This window comes from Nerophis lumbriciformis, linkage group LG14, assembly GCF_033978685.3.
Source record: "Nerophis lumbriciformis linkage group LG14, RoL_Nlum_v2.1, whole genome shotgun sequence".
Classification (NCBI taxonomy): domain Eukaryota; kingdom Metazoa; phylum Chordata; class Actinopteri; order Syngnathiformes; family Syngnathidae; genus Nerophis; species Nerophis lumbriciformis.
In genome coordinates this window covers 41,514,164-41,533,425 of record NC_084561.2, presented here as the reverse complement: position 1 = coordinate 41,533,425, position 19,262 = coordinate 41,514,164, and positions in this window count along the sequence as shown.

Below are 19,262 nucleotides of genomic sequence, written 5' to 3'. Positions count from 1 at the left end.
CATTAAACAGTTTGGAGGCCCAAGGCAAACCTAGACATTAGGACCCTCCACATGACCAAAACCACATGGTAATTTACCAAGTGTCGTTAGAACCTACCATGTCAGCCTATCCCCAAGAAAGCACAGATCACAGGACTTAATGACTACAGGTCGGTTGCGCTGACGTCTGTGGTCATGAAGTCCTTTGAGTGCTTGGTCCTGTCCCACCTCAAGGACATCACCGCCCCCCTCTTGGACCCACTGCAGTTCGCCTACAGAGCCAACAGGTCTGTGGATGATGCAGTGAACCTGGCCCTCCACTTCATCCTGGAGCATCTGGACTCCCCAGGAACCTACGCTAGGATCCTGTTTGTGGACTTCAGCTCTGCCTTCAACACCATCCTCCCTGGACTGCTACGAGACAAGCTCTACCAGCTCAGCGTGCCCGACTCCCTCTGCAGTTGGATCATTGACTTCCTGACGGACCGAAGACAGCACGTGCAGCTGGGGAAGATTGTCTCGGACAGTCGAACCACGAACACTGGTACTCCTCAGAGCTGTGTACTCTCCCCCTGGCTCTTCTCCCTGTATGCAAACTGCTGCACCTCCAGTCACCAGTCCGTAAAACTGCTCAAGTTTGCGGATGACACTACCCTCATCGGGCTCATCTCGGATGGCGATGAGACCGCCTACAGGAGAGAGGTGGACCGGCTGGCGTCCTGGTGCAGCCTCAACAACCTGGAGCTGAACGCCCAGAAAACAGTGGGGATGATCTTGGACTTTAAGAAAGTCAAAGCCCCACCATCCCCCCTCACCCTGATTGACTCTCCCACCCCCATCTCCATTGTGGACTCCTTATATATATATATATATATATATATATATATATATATATATATATATATATATATATATATATATATATATATATATATATATATATATATATATATATATATATAGTCAATGTTTCTGTGCTTTATCCGTTATACAGTGCTCAACATAGTTTAGTTGTACTTGTGCAATGACAATAAAGTCTCATCCTATCCTATCCTCAATACTAAGGTAGTGCAAAATATACGCTAGGTCAGGAAAAAGCAAGAAGCTATATCATCCCTACAAGTTTCGCAGGTTTCCCCAAATCCGGTTTCGCAGGTTTCCCCAAAATTTCGCAGGTAAACCTGCGAAACAGGCTTGTAGGGATGACATAGCCTTTGTTTGCCATTTCTAATATAAAATAAAAGGATCGCGGCTGAACTGGACATTGAGGACAGGGTGGACGCCACAGCCAACAAGGAAGCCTTCATCACATTGAAGGACCACAAACCCAACTTCGCAAATAACCCAACATGCCGACTAATAAACCCAACTAAATCTGAAATAGCAAAAATCAGCTAAATAATCCTGGACAGAGTCAACACAAAAATCAAGGACAAAACACCACTCAACCAATGGAGAAATACAGCAGCAGTAATCAAATGGTTCAACAACATCCAAGACAAACAACAGCACAACTTTATCTCCTTTGATATCGAGGAATTTTACCCTTCCATCACGCAAGACCTACTGACTCAAGCACTAGACTTCGCCTCAGACTACGACTCAATCACAGGCAACGAAAGAAACATCATCATCCACGCAAAAAACTCCATTCTCATCCACAACAGTACACCATGGCAAAAAAAGAACAATGCAACATTTGACGTCACTATGGGAAGTTTTGACGGAGCAGAAACGTGTGAACTCGTTGGGAGTTTCCTCCTCTCCCAGCTCGCTAGCCTCAATCTGAACCTTGGTATTTACCGTGATGACGGACTGGCAGTGTGTCGCGCCTCGCCAAGGAGCAGCGAGAATACCAAGAAGCGCATATGCCAAATTTTCAAAGAGAACGGCCTACGGATCACGATTGAAGCCAACAAGCAAACCGTCAACTTCCTTGACGTCACTTTCAACCTGAGAAATAACAGCTACCAACCATTCACGAAACCCAACACAACACTCCAATACGTGCACCATGACAGCAACCACCCACCCACCACCACGAAAAGAATACCTACCGGAATCAATAAAAGGCTATCGATGCTGTCATCTAGCAAAGCTGAATTTGACCAAGCAACCCCCCGTACCAAAAAGCCCTTGATGAAAGCGGATACAATTTCACCCTCACCTATGAACCCACGCCAGGAAACCAGCCAAAAAAGAACAGAAAACGGAACGACATCATCTGGTACAACCCCCCATACAGCAAAAACGTCTCAACGAACATTGGACACAAATTCCTCAATCTGATTGACAAACACTTTCCCAAAGACAACATCCTAAGAAAAGTATTCAACAAGAACAACATTAAATTGAGCTACAGCTGCATGAACAATATACGACAAATCATCTCAAACCACAACAAAACAATTGCAAATGAGCCGTCGGCCCTCAGACAGAATGACTCCAAAACCAACAAAGGATGTAATTGTCGAAAGAAACCTGATTGCCCTCTCAACGGGGGGTGCTTACAAACATCAGTTGTCTACCAATCTAAGGTAATACGCAAGGACATTAACACATCCGACACTTATGTAGGATTAACCGAGGGAGAATTCAAAACCAGATGGAAAAATCACAAGGCTTCTTTCAGGAACAAAAACCTGCGAAATACCACAGAACTCAGCAAACACATTTGGGACCTCAAAGACAATAATGTTGAATATTCAATAACATGGCAAATTCTTGCATCCAGCACACCTTACAATAGTGGTAATAAAAGATGCAACCTATGCTTGAAAGAGAAACTGTTTATTATTTACCGTCCAGACCTGTCATCCCTGAACAAGCGCAGCGAAATTGTAACAGCATGCCGCCATAGACGGAAACACCTCCTAGGTAACACATGAGCCAATCACCATGCCCCTAGGCCAGCCTGTACCCACCCACTCTGTGCCCTATATAAACCATGGTATGCGAATGCTCCCATTAAAATCTCCTGACGATTGAGGGTACCCCCCCTCATGAAACAGGCCTGTAGAGATGAAATAGTCTTGTGATTTTTTTCCCACACATACACATATATATATATATATATATATATATATATATATATATATATATATTAGAGATGTCCGATAATACCGGCCTGCCGATTTCATCGGCAGATAAATGCGTTAAAATGTAATATCGGAAATTATCGGTATCATTTTTTTAATTATCGGTATGTTTTTTTTTGGTTTTTTTAATTAAATCAACATAAAAAACACAAGATACACTTACAATTAGTGCACCAACCCAAAAAAACCTCCCTCCCCCATTTACACTCATTCACACAAAAGGGTTGTTTCTTTCTGTTATTAATATTCTGGTTCCTACTTTATATATCAATATATATCAATACAGTCTGCAAGGGATACAGTCCGTAAGCACACATGATTGTGCGTGCTGCTGGTCCACTAATAGTACTAACCTTTAACACTTAATTTTACTCATTTTCATTAATTACTAGTTTCTATGTAACTGTTTTTATATTGTTTTACTTTCTTTTTTATTCAAGAAAATGTTTTTAATTTATTTATCTTATTTTATTATTTTTTTTAAAAAGGACCTTATCTTCACCATACCTGGTTGTCCGAATTAGGCATAATAATGTGTTAATTCCACGACTGCATATATCGGTTGATATCGGTATTGGTAATTAAAGAGTTGGACAATATCGGAATATCGGATATCGGCAAAAAGCCATTATTGGACATCCCTAATATATATATATATATATATATATATATATATATATATATATATATATATATATATATATATATATATATATATATATATATATATATATATATGTATATTTTGTTGCGTTTGGACCAGTTGTTCCTCCCAGGGAATTCAAGCGGCTGGTCGCTCCCAAGCTCTTTATGACAGTACAGCTGAGTAGAAGAACCACCAGAGACAGAATAGGTATTTTGTAATTTTATCTCCAAAGCTTTGGAAATATAATGAGACCAGTCCAGCATAGAACATTCAATCGCGCAGCTAAGATGGTCTGATCTCAAATATGGAAACCTTCTCTTCTATATAGTGTCTCTCCCTCCCACTCTCGTTGTCTTGTTTCTCTTTCCAGCCCAAACACATGCCCATTGTCCTCCTCAGCTGGACACAGGAACAGATAAGGAAAATGAGTATCTCTCCTCCTTACATTCCAAAGTCAAGGTTAGCACACAGTATTTGCAGACAACCAAAAGACCACAATTGGAAGAAGAACACTAGCTGTTTTGTAATATGATTATGAAAATAAAGAAGTAACACTTAAATACGGATATATGTAAATATCTGCCTCCGACAATATATATATATATATATATATATATATATATATATCCATCTCCATCCATCTTCTTCCGCTTATCCGAGGTCGGGTCGCGGGGGCAGCAGCCTAAGCAGGGAAACCCAGACTTCCCTCTCCCCAGCCACTTCGTCCAGCTCTTCCTGTGGGACCCCGAGGCGTTCCCAGGCCAGCCGGTAGACATAGGCTTCCCAACATGTCCTGAGTCTTCCCCGCGGCCTCCTACCGGTCGGACGTGCCCTAAACACCTCCCTAGGGAGGCGTTCGGGTGGCATCCTAACCAGATGCCCGAACCACCTCATCTGGCTCCTCTCGATGTGGAGGAGCAGCGGCTTTACTTTGAGCTCCTCCCGGATGGCAGAGCTTCTCACCCTATCTCTAAGGGAGAGCCCCGCCACCCGGCGGAGGAAACTCATTTCAGCCGCTTGTACCCGTGATCTTGTCCTTTCGGTCATAACCCAAAGCTCATGACCATAGGTGAGGATGGGAATGTAGATCGACCGGTAAATTGAGAGCTTTGCCTTCCGGCTCAGCTTCTTCTTCACCACAACGGATCGATACAGCGTCCGCATTACTGAAGACGCCGCACCGATCCGCCTGTCGATATGTGTGTATATTTGTGTAAAGTCCTTCACATTTAAAGTAGTTCAAATATCGAAGAGAGAATGTGTGCTCATTTTGATCATTAATGTATTCATGAAGAGACCAAAAATGTGCTGATTTTACTGATCCGTTAGTTGAAAGTATGTCTCTGTAAATATTTAAATTTAACTAAAAATAGTGTATGCAGTTTCTTAATACATAGGATTTGATTGTCAACATAGTCAACAACACCCAGGTAGTTGTTGGTTTGACTCCCCACACCAGTGAGACGCTGAGCTTGCACCTGCTTCCCGGGGAAGAAAACCCTACATCTGCAATGCAGTATTAGTAATACACTTCTAATTATATTGTGTCATATGGTTATCTGCCGCTTGAGCCGCCGCAACTTAAAATGTCAACAATGTAACTTTGACTTTGAGGATTAAAAAAAAAAAGTAATCCATGTTCAAGCCATCCCCAGCTGACATTAAACGCTGAGTTGCACTTTATATTTCAAGTGAGACATGTTGCAACTATACTTTATGCACCACATGTGACAAATAGCTAATCTTTATTTATGCCGCGCCGAGCCTGTGGTTTATTAAGCTGCGACTGCATTATGGCCGGTGGCAGGTAAAATACAGTAAGCCTGACTAGATTTGGCAGCACACCGAGTCACACTTCTTTTTTTTTTTTTTACTCCGAAATTAAAGATACACCGAAGAGTGTTTGATTCATCGAAATATGTACTTTCTCTGACAAATGGCCAATTTAACTTACTGAAATCATTCACAGTAGAAAGAGGATGTTCATTATCTACACACCTACTACTTCTAATAGTCATTCCACTCTGTGTAAAATCTAAGTCTTTCACTTTTTTTAATTAAACTACAGGCATAAATTGACTTTTCAAAGATCTAATGATACACTATGTTGCCAAAAGTGTCCTAATCACTTGGCCCGGTGAATCAAATCAAGCACTTAGGCATGGAGACTGTTTCTACAAACATTTGTGAAAGAATGGGCCTCTCTCAGTGATTTCCAGCGTGGAACTGTCATAGGATGCCACCTGTGCAACAAATAAGAACATTTAAGAGTTTGGGAACAACAGCAACTCAGCCACCAAGTGGAGAGATCAGCATAGTGCAAAGACTTTCTGCACAGTCAGTTGCTACAGAGCTCCAAACTTCATAAACCCTTCCAATTAGCCCACGTACTGTACGCAGAGAGCTTCATGGAATGGGTTTCCATGGCCGAGCAGCTGCATCTAAGCCGTACATCACCAAGTCCAATGCCAAGCGTGGGATGCAGTGGTGTAAAGCACGTCGCCAATGCACTCAAGACGCCTTCTCTGGACTGATGAATCACATTTTTCCATCTGGGCAATCTGATGGACCAGTCTGGGTTCGGAGGTTGCCAGGAGAACGCTACATTCCGGACTGCATTGTGCCGAGTGTGAAATTTGGTGGAGGGGGAATTATGGTGTGGGGTTGTTTTTCAGGAGTTGGGCTTGGCCCTTTAGTTCCAGTGAAAGGAACTTTGAATGCTCCAGGATACCAAAACATTTTTGGACAGTCCCATGCTCCCAATCTTGTGGGAACAGTTTGGCGTTTCCTCTTCCAACATGACTGTGCACCAGTGCACAAAGCAAGGTCCATAAAGACATGGATGACAGAGTCTGGTGTGGATGAACTTGACTGGCCTGCACAGAGTCCTGACCTGAAGCCGATAGAACACCTTTGGGATGAATTAGAACGGAGACTGAGAGCCAGGCTTTCTGGACCAACATCAGTGTGTGACCTCACCAATGCACTTTTGGAAGAATGGTCAAAATTTGCTATAAACACACTGCAACCTTGTGGACAGCCCTCCCAGAAGAGTTGAAGCTGTAATATCTGAAAAACCTACTCAGTGGCCTAGTGGTTAGAGTGTCCGCCCTGAGATCGGTAGGTTGTGAGTTCAAACCCCGGCCGAGTCATACCAAAGACTATAAAAATTGGACCCATTACCTCCCTGCTTGGCACTCAGCATCAAGGGTTGGAATTAGGGGTTAAAAAACTAAAATTGATTCCCGGGCGGGGCCACCGCTGCTGCCCACTGCTCCCCTCACCTCCCAGGGGGTGATCAAGGGTGATGGGTCAAATGCAGAGAATAATTTCGCCACACCTAGTGTGTGTGTGACAATCATTGGTACTTTAACTTTAACTTTAAAACTTTGACCGACATCATATTGAACCCTATGGGTTAGGAATGGGATGGCACTTCAAGTTCATATGTGAAATTAAGGCAGGTGGCCAAATACTTTTGGCAATATAGTGTGCCTTGTTGCACATTTTTTATCTATTATTACTGGGGCTGTCAAAGTCTTTTTTGACTCTCGGGCCCTTCCGTAGCGTGGGGAAATTGTCTGCATCTACTAGTTACATATGAGCTACAAGCGGGAAAATAGCGAGCAGAAATGGACAAACCAAAGGATCTATTATGGGAGAAAGTGCCTGCTGTGCGATGCATTTAGAGGGGTGGGAGGAGCTTCACTTCTGTGTTTAGATTATAGTCAATGTGCATTGACAACATAACATTTCGATTGTTACATTAATTGCTTTAGTAAGATGGTGGCGACAATGAAAGACACGGCCTATTGTTAGTATAAGCTCTAACGTAGACAAACTATTTATAGCGCTCATGTCGATCGACTGGCGAGGTGTGTCCTCGCTTCCTTGTTCCGCTTTGTGGGCGGGTTTTATTTACGTGGCTCACCTTCGGCAGCGTCTTCTCCCCGTCATCTTTGTTGTAGCGATGTAGCGTGCAAGGACGGGAGTGGAAGAAGTGTCAAAAGATGGAGCGAACTGTTTTAATGACATTCAGACTTTACTTCAATCAATAACGGAGCAGCATCTCCTCATCCGGAAACAACAACACAGGAAATGTGTCCCGTGAAAACCCGTCCGACCGAAACTCTAATAAGTAAAGTTCCTTGGGTGAATAATGTAAACTCACTACACCGGTATGTTTTAGCACTTTCGTGGCGAGTTTACTGAAAGATATAAGTAAGAACTTTACACTACTTTATATTAGAAATGGCGACAGCGGAGGATGAATATCACATAACAAGAAGATAGAGAAAAAGAAGATCAATGGAAGCGCGCAATTTTTCAGGATTTATGCAGATCCCAAATACAGATCAGCAGGTACCAGAAGGTAAGAAAAGTAGCTTTTGCATAATGATGCGAAACAAAACACCAGATAGTATGTCTTACCTTATACACACACTATAATAATACTCCTATGTTTAATGCGCCGACAATCCATCAAGCGGTGCGGCTTCATAGCTTACCAAAGTCGTACTAAAACATTTCCATCTATTTTTGTCATAACGGGGTTTTCGCAGCTTACTGCGAGGTTTGTTGTCCCGGTATGCAAACGGACTGAACCGGACAAGGCTTGCAGATAGGAACATATTTATTAATCTATCTACAAAATAACAGGCAAAACTCTCTAACTGTGGCATGAAATAAACAAGACTTACGTAGAGGATTGCATGACAATAGCGTGAAGCAAACATCTAGCATAAACTATAACATAGCAAGAAACAAACAACTAACATAAGTATTGCATGGAACAAGTATGAAACTGTGGCATGAAACAACTAACATGAACTATGGCATAGAACAACATGAAACTGTGGCATGAAACAACTAACATGAACTATGGCATAGAACAACATGAAACTGTGGCATGAAACAACTAACATGAACTATGGCATAGAACAACATGAAACTGTGGCATGAAACAACTAACATGAACTATGGCATAGAACAACATGAAGCTGTGGCATGAAACAACTAACATGAACTACGGCATAGAACAACATGAAACTGTGGCATGAAACAACTAACATGAACTATGGCATAGAACAACATGAAACTGTGGCATGAAACAACTAGCATGAACTATGGCATAGAACAATTTGAAACTGTGGCATGAAACTACTAACATGAACTATGGCATAGAACAACATGAAACTGTGGCATGAAACAACTAACATGAACTATGGCATAGAACAACATGAAACTGTGGCATGAAACAACTAACATGAACTATGGCCTAGAACAACATGAAACTGTGGCATGAAACAACTAACATGAACTCTGGCATGGAACAACATGAAACTGTGGCATGAAACAACTAACATGAAGTATGGCATAAAACAACATGAAACTGTGGCATGAAACAACTAACACGAACTATGGCATAGGACAAAATGAAACTGTGGCATGAAACAACTAACATGAACTATGGCATAGAACAACATGAAACTGTGGCATGAAACAACTAACATGAACTATGGCATAGAACAACATGAAACTGTGGCATGAAACAACTAACATGGACTATGGTCTAGAACAACATGAAACTGTGGCATGAAACAACTAACATGAACCATGGCCTAGAACAACATGAAACTGTGGCATGAAACAACTAACATGAACTATGGCATAGAACAACATGAAACTGTTGCATTAAACTACTAACATGAACTATGGCATAGAACAACATGAAGCTGTGGCATGAAACAACTAACATGAACTATGGCATAGAACAACATGAAACTGTGGCATGAATTAACTAACATGAACTATGGCATAGAAGAACATGAAGCTGTGGCATGAAACAACTAACATGAACTATGGCACAGAACAACATGAAACTGTGGCATGAAACTACTAACATGAACTATGGCATAGAACAACATGAAGCTGTGGCATGAAACAACTAACATGGACTATGACATAGAACAACATGAAACTGTTGCATGAAACAACTAACATGAACTATGGCATAGAACAACATGAAACTGTGGCATGAAACAACTAACATGAACTATGGCATAGAACAACATGAAACTGTGGCATGAAACAACTAACATGACCTATGGCATAGAACAACATGGAACTGTGGCATGAAACAACTAACATGAACTATGGCATAGAACAACATGAAACTGTGGCATGAAACAACTAACATGAACTATGGCATAGAACAACATGAAACTGTGGCATGAAACTACTAACATGAACTCTGGCATAGAACAACATGGAACTGTGGCATGAAACAACTAACATGAACTATGGCATAGAACAACATGAAACTGTGGCATGAAACAACTAACATGAACTATGGCATAGAACAACATGAAGCTGTGGCATGAAACAACTAACATGTACTATGACATAGAACAACATGAAACTATGGCATGAAACAACTAACATGAACTCTGGCATAGAACAACATGAAACTGTGGCATGAAACAACTAACATGAACTATGGCATAGAACAACATGAAACTGTGGCATGAAACTACTAACATGAACTCTGGCATAGAACAACATGGAACTGTGGCATGAAACAACTAACATGAACTATGGCATAGAGCAACATGAAACTGTGGCATGAAACAACTAACATGAACTATGGCATAGAACAACATGAAACTGTGGCATGAAACAACTAACATGAACTATGGCATAGAACAACATGAAACTGTGGCATGAAACAACTAACATGAACTATGGCATAGAACAACATGAAACTGTGGCATGAAACAACTAACATGGACTATGACATAGAACAACATGAAACTATGGCATGAAACAACTAACATGAACTATGGCATAGAACAACATGAAACTGTGGCATGAAACAACTAACATGAACTATGGCATAGAACAACATGAAACTGTGGCATGAAACAACTAACATGAACCATGGCCTAGAACAACATGAAACTGTGGCATGAAATAACTAACATGAAGTATGGCATAGAACAACATGAAACTGTGGCATGAAACAACTAACATGAACTATGGCATAGCACAACATGAAACTGTGGCATGAAACAACTGACATGAACTATGGCATAGTACAACATGAAACTGTGGCATGAAACTACTAACATGAACTATGGCATAGAACAACATGAAACTGTGGCATGAAACAACTAACGTGAACTATGGCATAGAACAACATGAAACTGTGGCATGAAACAACTAACATGAACTATGGCATAGAACAACATGAAGCTGTGGCATGAAACAACTAACATGAACTATGGTCTAGAACAACATGAAACTGTGGCATGAAACAACTAACATGAACCATGGCCTAGAACAACATGAAACTGTGGTATGAAACAACTAACATGAACTATGGCATAGAACAACATGAAACTGTGGCATGAAACAACTAACATGAACTATGGCATAGAACAACATGAAACTGTGGCATGAAACAACTAACATGAACTATGGCATAGAACAACATGAAACTGTGGCATGAAACAACTAACATGAACTATGGCATAGAACAACATGAAACTGTGGCATGAAACTACTAACATGAACTATGGCACAGAACAACATGAAACTGTGGCATGAAACAACTAACATGAACTATGGCATAGAACAACATGAAACTGTGGCATGAAACAACTAACATGAATTATGGCATAGAACAACATAAAACTGTGGCATGAAACAACTAACATGAACTATGGCATAGAACAACATGAAACTGTGGCATGAAACAACTAACATGAACTATGGCATAGAACAACATGAAACTGTGGCATGAAACAACTAACATGGACTATGACATTGAACAACATGAAACTATGGCATGAAACAACTAACATGAACTATGGCATAGAACAACATGAAACTGTGGCATGAAACAACTAACATGAACCATGGCCTAGAACAACATGAAACTGTGGCATGAAACAACTAACATGAACTATGGCATAGAACAACATGAAACTGTGGCATGAAACAACTAACATGAACTATGGCATAGAACAACATGAAACTGTGGCATGAAACAACTAACATGAACTATGGCATAGAACAACATTAAACTGTGGCATGAAACAACTAACATGAACTATGGCACAGAACAACATGAAACTGTGGCATGAACCAACTAACATGAACTATGGCATAGAACAACATGAAACTGTGGCATGAAACAACTAACATGAACTATGGCATAGAACAACATGAAATTGTGGCATGAAACAACTAACATGAGCTATGGCATAGAACAACATGAAACTGTGGCATGAAACAACTAACATGAACTATGGCATAGAACAACATGAAACTGTGGCATGAAACAACTAACATGAACCATGGCATAGAACAACATGAAACTGTGGCATGAAACAACTAACATGAACTATGGCATTGAACAACATGAAACTGTGGCATGAAACAACTAACATGAACTATGGCATAGAACAACATGGAACTGTGGTATGAAACTACTAACATGAACCCTGGCCTAGAACAACATGGAACTGTGACATGAAACAACTAACATGAACTATGGCATAGAACAACATGAAACTGTGGCATGAAACAACTAACATGAACTATGGCATAGAACAACATGAAGCTGTGGCATGAAACAACTAACATGGACTATGACATAGAACAATATGAAACTATGGCATGAAACAACTAACATGAACTCTGGCATAGAACAACATGAAATTGTGGCATGAAACAACTAACATGAACTATGGCATAGAACAACATGAAACTGTGGCATGAAACTACTAACATGAACTATGGCACAGAACAACATGAAACTGTGGCATGAAACAACTAACATGAACTATGGCGTAGAACAACATGAAACTGTGGCATGAAACAATTAACATGAACTATGGCATAGTACAACATGAAACTGTGGCATGAAACAACTAACATGAACCATGGCCTAGAACAACATGAAACTGTGGCATGAAACAACTAACATGAACTATGGCATTGAACAACATGAAACTGTGGCATGAAACAACTAACATGAACTATGGCATAGAACAACATGAAGCTGTGGCATGAAACAACTAACATGGACTATGACATAGAACAACATGAAACTATGGCATGAAACAACTAACATGAACTCTGGCATAGAACAACATGAAACTGTGGCATGAAACAACTAACATGAACTATGGCATGGAACAACATGAAACTGTGGCATGAAACAACTAACATGAACTATGGCATAGAACAACATGAAACTGTGGCATGAAACAACTAACATGAACCATGGCCTAGAACAACATGAAACTGTGGCATGAAACAACTAACATGAACTATGGCATAGAACAACATGAAACTGTGGCATGAAACAACTAACATGAACTATGGCATAGAACAACATAAAACTGTGGCATGAAACTACTAACACGAACAATGGCATAGAACAACATGAAACTGTGGCATGAAACAACTAACATGAACCATGGCCTAGAACAACATGAAACTGTGGCATGAAACAACTAACATGAACTATGGCATAGAACAACATGAAACTGTGGCATGAAACAACTAACATGAACTATGGCATAGAACAACATGAAACTGTGGCATGAAACAACTAACATGAACTATGGCATAGAACAACATGAAACTGTGGCATGAAACAACTAACATGAACTATGGCATAGAACAACATGAAACTGGCATGAAACAACTAACATGAACTATGGCATAGAACAACATGGAACTGTGGCATGAAACAACTAACATGAACTATGGCATAGAACAACATGAAACTGTGGCATGAAACAACTAACATGAACTCTGGCATAGAACAACATGAAATTGTGGCATGAAACAACTAACACGAACTATGGCATAGAACAACATGAAACTGTGGCATGAAACAACTAACATGAACTATGGCCTAGAACAACATGAAACTGTGGCATGAAACAACTAACATAACTATGGCATAGAACAACATGAAACTGTGGCATGAAACAACTAACATGAACTATGGCCTAGAACAACATGAAACTGTGGCATGAAACAACTAACATGAACTAAGGCATAGAACAACATGGAACTGTGGCATGAAACAACTAACATGAACTATGGCATAGAACAACATGAAACTGTGGCATGAAACTACTAACATGAACCATGGCATTGAACAACATGAAACTGTGGCATGAAACAACTAACATGAACTATGGCATAGAACAACATGAAACTGTGGCATGAAACAACTAACATGAACTATGGCATAGAACAACATGAAACTGTGGCATGAAACAACTAACATGAACTATGGCATAGAACAACATGAAACTGTGGCATGAAACAACTAACATGGACTATGACATAGAACAACATGAAACTGCGGCATGAAACAACTAACATGAACTATGGCATAGAACAACATGAAACTGTGGCATGAAACAACTAACATGAACTATGGCATAGAACAACATGAAACTGTGGCATGAAACAACTAACATGAACTCTGGCATAGAACAACATGAAACTGTGGCAAGAAACAACTAACATGAACTATGGCCTAGGACAACATGAAACTGTGGCATGAAACAACTAACATGAACTATGGTCTAGAACAACCTGAAACTGTGGCATGAAACAACTAACATGAACCATGGCCTAGACAACATGAAACTGTGGTATGAAACAACTAACATGAACTATGGCATAGAACAACACGAAACTGTGGCATGAAACCAATAACGAGCATAACTATAGAATCAGACCTGAAACGAGCAATGACGCCAGGCCGACTGACTGGCAAAGGCGGTTTAAATAGTCTCTTGATTAGAGCCAGGTGAGCGTCCGAACACCAGCGGCAGGTGAAAATCATATGCCACCATGGCAACCAAAACAAACAAGAGTGCACAAAAAAACAGGAACTACTAATCTAACAGAACATAACGAAAACATGATCCGGACCACGGATCATGACAATTTTTGAGCGCAGTCTGTAATGTTCTATATTTTCAATGGAACATTTAAAAGTTGGTGTTGTTTACTTCAGATATATTACTGTCTACACTACATGTCTTATGTTTGACTGCCATCTACTGGTCACACTTATCATTACACCATGCACCAAATAAAATAGCTTTGAGTAGAGTAAGCTCAACCAAACCTATTCCTTACATAAGGCGCACCGGGTTAAAACGCGCACTGTCTAGTTTTGAAGGGGAACTAAAATATTTTAAATGCGCCTTATAGTCCGGAAAATACGGTATTTGTTTTTTTAACAGTTTAATTTTTTTTTTTAAATCCTTAGTTTCTTTTGGACAATTCATGGCTCTTAATGCTGACATTTAGGCATATATACAAAGGTGAATATCTACTGTATGAAGTAAGATTCGGTGCTGATTCAAACTGAGATAATGAGACCTCAACCCATCCTGACTTCTATTGATTATCAATCCAGTTCACCTATTTCTTTTTTGGGCCGTACTCCGGCTCTCCCAAGCAGTGGTGGATTATCTGGGTTCTGCTCCGTTTACTTCCACCTGTCAACGCTGTAAGGCCCTGTGTGTGTGTGTGTGTGTGTGTGTGTGTGTGTGTGTGTGTGTGTGTGTGTGTGTTCATGTGTGCGAGAGACTACCTTTGAGAATGTGTATGTGTCTGTGCATTCAGCCGTGAGAAACTACCTCTAAGACCCTGCATCATGGGTTCTCTGTAGGTGACAGCTAAACAGACCCACCCAGAACACACACACACACACACACACACACACACACACACAAACACACACACACACATGCATTCTTGTATTTCTTACCTTCTTGAGACCTCGAAAAAATGCCTACCTCTTTAGGCCGTGTGCGGATGGAGAGATTGCGTCTTTTCATGAACCGGATCCCTGACGCTTAGTAGGAGCCATTTTGTGGTCTTTACAGATGTAAACGCACAAAGGAAATGAAACGTACGGTATATCCGCGCGCTTTTTCTCCTTCTACGCGGGCGGGTGGTTGCTTACAGTATGATGACAAATAGTTGAGGGATGGATGACTGTGGATGACACAGTTGAGGGATGGATGATGATTGTTGATGACAAATAGCTGAGGGATGCTGGAGGATTGTTGATGACAAATAGTTGAGGGATGGCTTGACGATCGTTGGTGAAAAAAAGTTGAGGGATGGCTAAATAGTTTAATGACAAATCGTTGATGGATAGATGGATAATGGATGGAAAGATGGATTTATGGTCGGAGAGAAGTAAAATCTTATTAACTTTTGTATACTTTTGACCCAGCAGATTTGCTCAAGGCTCGGAACAAGGCTTTTAAGTCTGGCGACATGGTAGCACTCAAAACAGCCGGAGCTAACCTGAACCGTGCCATTAGGGTTGCAAAGCGTGCTCACAGTCAGAAAGTGCAGGACTTCTTCGAGAACCCCACGAACACTAACGTTATTATGGTCTTACCTTTACTTATAAGTGCGGGAACAGTGGTGTTCGTGTTGGAGGAGTTGTGAATGAATGAAATATGAAATCCGTGCTGCAGTCTGCAGGTGTACCTAATGTTGTGTCCCTGCAGTCGTCTCCAGGTTTCACTGTCGCTGCCAACATGAGCATTGAAGTCCCCCAGTAGAACGAGGGAATCACCCGGGGGAGCGCTCTCAAGTACTCCCTCGAGTGAATCCAAAAAGGGTGGGTACTCTGAGCTGCGGTTTGGCGCAGCCTTTCTAGATATATAAAGATTTGTATTTACAACATTAATAATATATACATACCATTCACATATAAAAAGTAAGCTTTTTAGTTAATTATTATTATTTTTTTTTGTAATTGTTTTTTAATCTTCATTATTTACTTGAAGTTATTACAGTATGTCTCTATATACATACACACATATACATATATATATATATATGTATGTGTGGGAAAAAAATCACAAGACTATTTCATCTCTACAGGCCTGTTTCATGAGGGGGGGTTCCCTCAATCATCAGGAGATTTTAATGGGAGCATTCGCATACCATGGTTTATATAGGGCACAGAGTGGGTGGGTACAGGCTGGTGTAGGGGCGTGGTGATTGGCTCATGTGTTACCTAGGAGGTGTTTCCGTCTGTGGCGGCATGCTGTTACAATTTCGCTGCGCTTGTTGAGGGATGACAGGTCTGGACGGTAAATAATAAACAGTTTCTCTTTCAAGCATAGGTTGCATCTTTTATTACCACTATTGTAAGGTGTGCTGGATGCAAGAATTTGCCATGTTATTGAATATTCAACATTATTGTCTTTGAGGTCCCAAATGTGTTTGCTGAGTTCTGTGGTATTCCGCAGGTTTTGGTTCCTGAAAGAAGCCTTGTGATTGTTCCATCTGGTTTTGAATTCTCCCTCGGTTAATCCTACATATGTGTCGGATGTGTTAATGTCCTTGCGTGTTACCTTAGATTGGTAGACAACTGATGTTTGTAAGCACCTCCCGTTGAGAGGGCAATCAGGTTTCTTTCGATATATAATATATATATATATATATATATATATATATATTTTTTTTTTTTTTTTAATTATTTTTTTAAATTTAATTTAATTTTTTAATTTATTTATTTTTCTTTAATTTTGGCAAAAGGGGGCACATTTCAATTTCTAAAACACACTTGTTATTACATACGTTGGCCAGAGGGGGAGCACTTTACATTTTTACACACACTTGTTATTTCATATGTTGACCAGAGGGGGAGCACTTTTAAAAACCAACACACAGTCAATTTGAAAAATCCCTCCTTTTTGGGACCACCCTCATTTTGATAGATTTCACCACCAGGGGTGCAAATGAGACATTCTCTATTAGATGCAATGGTTTTCCCGTATTGGGACCATGATTTATGTCATCACTTGTTCACACCTCCTCATATGGAAGGTACTTTTCCTTGTTGACGTCTCAAGAAGGGTAGAAATACAAGAAAACACACGCAACATTTACAACAATAATAACATGTACATACTATGCAAATATAATTAATTAATTTAAGTTATTTATTTTTATTTATTTATTTTTTGTTTGTAATTGTTTTTTAATCTTCATTATTTACTTGAAGTTATTACAGTATGTCTCTATATACATACACACACACATATATATATATATATATATATATATATTTTTTTTTTATTATTTTTTAAAATTTAATTTAATTTTTTATATCTATTTAATTTTCTTTAATTTTGGCAAAAGGGGGCGCATTTCAATTTCTAAAACACACTTGTTATTACATACGTTGGCCAGAGGGGGAGCACTTTACATTTTTACACACACTTGTTATTTCATATGTTGACCAGAGGGGGAGCACTTTTAAAAACCGACACACAGTCAATTTGAAAAATCCCTCCTTTTTGGGACCACCCTCATTTTGATAGATTTCACCACCAGGGGTGCAAATGAGACATTCTCTATTAGATGCAATGGTTTCCCGTATTGGGACCATGATTTATGTCATCACTTGTTCACACCTCCTCATATGGAAGGTACTTTTCCTTGTTGACGTCTCAAGAAGGGTAGAAATACAAGAAAACACACGCAACATTTACAACAATAATAATATGTACGTACTATGCAAATATAATTAATTTATTTAAGTTATTTATTTTTATTTATTTATTTTTTGTTTGTAATTGTTTTTTAATCTTCATTATTTACTTGAAGTTATTACAGTATGTCTCTATATACATACACACACACACACACATATATATATATATATATATATATATATATATATATATATATATATATATATATATATATATATATATATATATATATATTTATTTATTTATTTATTTATTTTTTAAATATTTTTTTAAATTTAATTTAATTTTTTAAATTTATTTATTTTTCTTTAATTTTGGCCAAAGGGGGCGCATTTCAATTTCTTAAACACACTTGTTATTACATACGTTGGCCAGAGGGGGAGCACTTTACATTTTTACACACACTTGTTATTTCATATGTTGACCAGAGGGGGGAGCACTTTTAAAAACCGACACACAGTCAATTTGAAAAATCCCTCCTTTTTGGGACCACCCTCATTTTGATAGATATCACCACCAGGGGTGCAAATGAGATATGTATTTTTTTGTTTTTTGTAATGTGCTTAAGGCCGATGACAAACGAGTCACGGACCACAGATGGCCCCTGTGCCGCACTTTGGGCAACCCAGCTGTAGAAGTTAACTGTTAATGGCAACTATAGTCTTAGTATTATAGTGTAACCTGGTGGTTTTTTTTCGGGGTTGAACAGGGAAGTCCTTCCTTAGCTGCCGTCTTGTTTTATCATATATTGCTGCCTTTGCACCTGTCAATGTTCACTTTTGTATGCACATTAAATCAACAAAAAAATCTTGACTTTGGAGCAATGTTCACGGACTCTAGTTTTTGGATCTCTGTTAGATGCAATGGTTTACCTATATTGGGACCATGATTTCGGTCTTAACTTGTTCAATGGGCCTCATATGGAAGGTACTCTTCTTTGTTGATGTCTCAAGAAGGGTAGAAATA